This window comes from Bactrocera neohumeralis, chromosome 3 (assembly GCF_024586455.1).
Source record: "Bactrocera neohumeralis isolate Rockhampton chromosome 3, APGP_CSIRO_Bneo_wtdbg2-racon-allhic-juicebox.fasta_v2, whole genome shotgun sequence".
Lineage (NCBI taxonomy): Eukaryota > Metazoa > Arthropoda > Insecta > Diptera > Tephritidae > Bactrocera > Bactrocera neohumeralis.
This window is the reverse complement of record NC_065920.1, coordinates 37,576,175-37,582,659: the sequence shown is the minus strand read 5'-3', so window position 1 is coordinate 37,582,659 and position 6,485 is coordinate 37,576,175. Positions and strand designations below refer to the sequence as shown.

At 33.7% G+C, this 6,485-nt stretch overlaps 1 non-coding gene across 1 annotated transcript; it reads left to right on the top strand.

Moving 5' to 3' along the window:
• Positions 1 to 3,566: 3,566 nt before the first annotated feature.
• On the top strand, positions 3,567 to 3,770 carry LOC126754282 (small nucleolar RNA U3). Its single transcript, XR_007666278.1, has one exon. It is a non-coding gene; the product is annotated as a small nucleolar RNA U3 (small nucleolar RNA).
• The last annotated feature ends 2,715 nt before the right edge of the window (positions 3,771 to 6,485 follow it).

The window sequence follows — 6,485 nt, the reverse complement described above, 5'->3', positions numbered from 1 at the left end:
TGAGTTGAGAATAACACATATCTAAATGTTTTCTTCTTTAGTTTTGATTTCATAATTTTTTAAATCTACATAAAAAAGTCGTGCATTCCCATATTAAGCTCAATTTATTCAGGATTTCTCTATCCTTAGTACAAATGATAATTTGAGTGCGAGTTCAAATATTTTTCAGAAAAGTTGTTTTGAAAATAAGCTACCAAATTCAAAAAAATTATTCAGCTGAAACAATAGAGCAAGCCCATATTTGACTATTACATACATATGTATGTATGTATATTATATAACTGTATACATACATACATTTGTCATTTAAATATTTTAGCTGGTATTGTAAATGGTTGGAATTTAACAACGCCTTTTAATAAGATTAATATCTCCATCTAATAAACCACTAAGTGTATATATATTAGCAAAACAAAAAAAAGTTTGGCAACATGTCTTTCTAGCTCGGCCTCAATGTGTTTATGGATGACATCGGATGATAATCAAGCCCATCGTTCTATACAATGATTGTGATAAAAACTGCTAAAAGTAGTAAAAGTAAAAGTTAGCTCACCAAATAAATACGGAAGCAACTAATTTAACAGCCAAGATAACTTAATGGTTTCATTAAGTAAAATACTATATCAGATGGGCACCTCGATCAATTTAAACCAAATTTGGTACATACTAGTATACATACGTTATATTATAAAACTGGGTGAAATCGCAATACAACCACGCCTACTTCCTATATACGAGGCTGCTATATACATATATTTCTGGCCTAATAATGAAAATAGGAATATTTATCAACGAAAATGGTTTTATTGTTTTTCAAAATATTCTCCATCAAGATTTATACACTTTTGCATGCGCTCAAACCAATTTTCGAAGCACTTTTTCTACTCCGATTGAGACACCTCCAAAACATGGTTTTTGAATGCTTCAACAGCATCTTCTTTCGACGAAAATCGTTGACCACGCATTATTTTCTTGATGTGTGGGAATAAAGAGAAGTCATTGGGTTCCGAGTCAGGGCTGTACGGCGCATGACCCATCAATTCGATGTTTTGGCCGGTCAAAAAGGCGCTGGTTTGAGCCGTTGTGTGAAAGCTCGCATTGTCATGGTGCACAATGATTCGTCTTCTCTTGTTCGTTTTTCGAATTTCTCCGAAGACTTCAGGCAAACAAATGGTGGTGTACCACTCAGAATTGACCGTACTACGTTGTTCAAGCGGAGCAGTCGCCACATGACCAGTTTTGCCGAAGAAACAGGCGACCATTTGCTTCGAAGTGCTTCTTCCACGAACAACTTTCGTTGGATTTGGCTCGTCTTGGAAGACCCACACGGTCGATTGCTGTTTCGTTTCGGGCTCATACGCATAGATCCATGATTCGTCACCTGTGACGATCTTATAAAAGTCTTTTGAAGCACCGCGATCGTATTTTTTCAGCATTTCTTTACACCAATCCACACGAGCCTTTTTTTGAGCGATTGTCAAATTTGTGCAGGATCCAACGAGAACAAACCTTTTTTACGGCCAGGTGTTCATGCAATATCGAATGTATGCTGATGGGAGAAATGCATAGGCATGCCTCTATCTGAAGGTATGTTACATGACGGTCTTGCATTATCAGTTCACGTACGGCATCGATGTTTTCTGGCACAACGGCTGTTTTTGGACGACCTTCACGGAATTCGTCTTTGAGCGAGCGTCGGCCACGATTGAATTCGTTGTACCAGTTTTTCACAGTGCTATAGGATGGTGCTTCATAGCCATACAAAGATTTTAGTTCATCGATGCACTCTTGTCGTGATAATCCACGTCGAAAGTTGTGAAAAATGATTGGCCGAGATGAATTTTTTAATTCCCTGTAAATAAAACAATTCACGATTAAATAACAAAACGTTTTGAGTGATGTGATGCTAAAAAATGTCAAACTTTCCAATGGAAATGTCAGATTGCACCTGGCAACACTTAGTGTTGCCTAGGCCAGAAATATATATAGCAGCCTCCGTATATCAGAAAGAACGAAGAAGGTATATGGATGCACTTCATTGTCTAGTGCAAAGACGTTAGTTAGTAATAGTATTTAAAAAATAAAATAGAAACAATCACAGTAATGCTTCTTCATTTGAATCATTTTGTAATTGTTTAAATGAGAATGAACTCCCCCATCCAAGTATACCACTCCACACGGTAAGCTAATGGCACACCCTAATACTGCCAACCACATCATCACCAAAACACCATTCCTGGGGACACAATAGATTTCACTACAGCAGATGTCAACTACCAAAACGATTGGATCATCGCTTTTTTGTTGACCATATTCGTGTATTCACTGCGCCGTGTCAACACATCTCGCCTTTTATTCGATAACGACAGCGGTCCTGTGCGCAACTGAAAATGTTAACCATCCCGAACGTCAACCATCCCACTTCAACCTAATTCGACCGAAATATTCTGTTTATAAAAACTATATTACGTATATAACTTATACATATATATACATATACATATATACATACATATGATAACGGATGATAATAATAAACCTTTTTGTATGCGTATATCAAACTCATTGCTTTTTTATTTAAAGTATTCCGAGATTATGAGCGCTGTGTTGTATCTTTAGAGATGATAATATCTCGATGATATTCGTTAAAACAAAATTATTTGCATAATTAAATATGATCCTTCGAGCCTTACCGAAAGGCACCTTTTGATTTTTTTAAAAACAAATATATACATACATATACATATATATGTATTGTGTGAAAATATATAACATTTAACTATATTAAAACAATTGTGGTGACAAAAACCAAAAATAAAGTGCTATTACAACGTGCAGTGACCCAAACAAAACAAAAAAAATATACATACCACACCCATACACCCTGCCATGAAAGTATCGGGAATTCTACATTTCACCCTCTCATCTCCCGCTTATATGGAAGACAGGCAAATTTTTGAAGTTATTCTTCTTATACGAGTTCGGAAAAGGTTGCGATAGATTCAGGTTGCACAACCTTGCTCAAGCGCAACCTTGCTCAATATGAATCTACGCAACCCCTTGCTCAATATGAATCTACACAACCTTGTCTGCGAAGATGTTCGAGCAGCAAGCGAAGCGGTGACAATCGGCGATCGTTTGTTCGTTTCTTTCGGCACAGCTCGGCTTTTCTACCAACAACACAATGTTGCCATGCTTATGCTGTTGTTGTTTTTGTAGAACAATGTTTCAATTTTTGGTTGGTGACAAATTCAATTAAAAATAAATTCTGTTGGGATTCGAACCTACGTGCTCGTCCTAACTTTTCAAGCGCTTACCAGCAACACCACCATTGACACTTGTATTGCGTTGTCCTAATTATGGTTTGGTTATGCATGAAAGAAATATACAATGGATCGCCGATTGTTAACTGTTTCCTTGCTGCTGCTGCGCATATGTATGTTTGTATGCTTGTGCATTATTGAAGTTATACTGCTTTTTCTTTCGTTTGTCTTTCATTTCTGCGAATTCTCAACTATTTTGCGTATATTTTGGTTGAAATACTCTGCGTTGGCCGTTGAAAAATTAAGGCTATACTTTACAGGATCATTTCTGTAGTTAGTCTTCATTTAAATTTTTTTTGAAATCGACCCGCGATGACGAGGTATATCGTTTTATCTGACAGCGTGAGGTTTATGAACTTTATTTCTAATATTGTGTTGTGGCATATTAGAAATGATGTTTCTTCGAAAATCGCTCGCTTACAACGGATAAAACGACTTCTGAGTGGTGATTTCAATGAATAGATTCCAAGGTTTTACGCAAAAATAATGCGGTCAATAAGCACAGTACGCTTATGTATGCTTGCGCATTATTTTTCTTTCTTTTGTCTTTCCTTTTTGCGAATTCTCAACTATTTTATGTGACTTTATTTCTTTCGTCTCTCTTTTTTTTGTGCGAATTCTTTGAATTTCTGAACGCGCACATGCGTATACATACATTCATATGAGCATGTACTGGTACACAAGATAGGATAGAAGATGTATTCCTTTTAACATCGTATACTATACTAATAAATATTTTTCGTACTAATAGAAATTAAATTTATCACAGCAATATTATGTAGTATATATATATTAGGTATATTGCTGTGATAAATTTAATTTCTATTAGTAAGCAAAATATTTATTAGTATAGTATTACGATGTTAAAATGCAAAAATTAAAGACTAAGTCCGTCGAGATTCGAACCTGCGTTCACATTGTGACTTTTTATGTGCTTACCACCAACACCACTATTGACACTTTCGTGGCGTTGTCTTAAGTATGGTTTGGTTATGCATGTAAGAAATATACGATGGTTCAAATAATTTTGTTTAAGTATAGAAATATGCTTTTGTAGAACATTTGCTTTCGCAAACATACAGACAAATGTGCAAACGACATAATATATGATGATTGTTTCGCATTTTGCTTCTACGCCGGTCAAATTTCTATACAAAAATCGACTGAAATGCATGAGAAAATAAAATGGACAACTAGGGCAAATAATTTAAAAAAAATTTATTGATAATTAAATATAAATGAGAATACATGTAAATTTACTTAAATTAATTTAAATTTATTGAAAACTTTTTTAAATTTATTAAGAAACTTATTTAAATTTATTGAAAAAGTGCAAAGAAAAATAAAAAGGAAATTTATTTTACTTTGGCTTAGTTTTGTGCGCAATACAAATGCAACGCCAATAATGAATACAAGAAATTGACTAAACACCATGATATAAGATATACAAATTATAATATGACAACCCAATTCGAAGAGTACAAAAGAGAGATGGTTACGCTGCATATTCCCTTCCGCAAAGAAGAGACAGAACTACTTTCCTCGTCAACATTCCTTCATTTAGACTTTGCTTTATAAAATGTGTATAATGAATTTAAATGTTCTAGTTTTCTTTCATACAAAATGATATGCATTTCTGAATATCACTAAGAAGTATAACTTCTTCCGCGCGTAGGGACTCCACGCACCTTTTTTTTTCCTAGGTTGGTACAACTGTCCTTAACTATGATGCCAAAAATTAGCGCGATCTGTCAACAAGTGTGTTTACAGCAGTTGTTTACGTCAGTCGACCTCAGCTCTCGCGTTGAAATTGTTTTGATGTCTTTAATTAATTTAAAACGGTTTCCGAGGAGTTACGAGAATAGCCAGAAGTCACATGGACGTACATAGATAAATTGATAAGAAACTCTTTGATTCAAGAGAGAGCTGTCAAAACTTGCATTTTTTTATAACATTTGCCTATGATGCCACTGCTGAAGAATATTAGATTGGGTATTTTATAAATAACTTTTGGGTATTTTGCAATTTTCACACTAGTATATGTATATATAAACATGAGAAACCAACACAATTAATAAAAAATATCAGAATTTGTATGCTAGTATTAATTAGTACGTAGATAAGTAAATACATTTTTTATAATTAATGTAATAATTTAAAATAATAAATAATCGGAAAAACAAAACAATTCATAAAAACACCACATATTCAAGATAAATGTATTAAATATTTATATATGTACATATGTATATTGAATTGCTATAACTTAAAAAAATATGTACACATACATATATTAGATATATATTCCGACCACACACTTCTTTATTTTTGGTATTATCGCTAAGCTATACAAAATACTAATTTAAACACTTTGAAAATGCATGTATAAATGTTAAAATGCAAAAAAATTAAATAATTTACATAAAAATTTATTTTATCAAAATATGTTCGCACAGTTCAATAAAATTTAGTTTCACACTGATTTTGTAAGTTAATTATAGCGGTTTATTTTTGGCATCCCGCCTTTTCTGATATCAGCTGTTCGAAATTTGCTGATCTCCATCGCTACCAACCTAATAAGGGAACGCATTTGAGAGAATAATGAGAGCCAATACGAGAGTTTCGTATCATTTTATCCATGACATAAGCTAAACCAGGTGAATACGGCGCTTTCTTAATGATATTTGTTGAGTGTTTCGCCAAAATTTATCACAAATACGTTAAAAAATTTTGTATAATTCGACAAACACTACTGAGGTCCACTGACATAAACAGCTGCTATAATGCGCACACTGATTGCCAGATCGCGCTAATTTGCGGCATCATAATTAAGGACAGTTGTACCAACCTAGGAAAAAAAGTTGACCTGTCTTCCATATAAGCGGGAAATTTAAATAAAGAATTCCCGATACTTTCTGGACAGAGTACATATGTATGTACATATAGCAGTGAAAGGAGAAAAACTGCGGAAAAATGACTGACACAAAAACAAATTACATTGAAAACAAAATATAAATACAAATAATTTCAAACAAATGTAAAAAGGGAATGTCAAAAAACATCAAAAATCGTCTGAAAATACTGAAACTAATGGAAGGCATACACTCACCAATTATTGCACCAATTTCATTGAATTGTACAACTGATTGTTACGTATGTAAG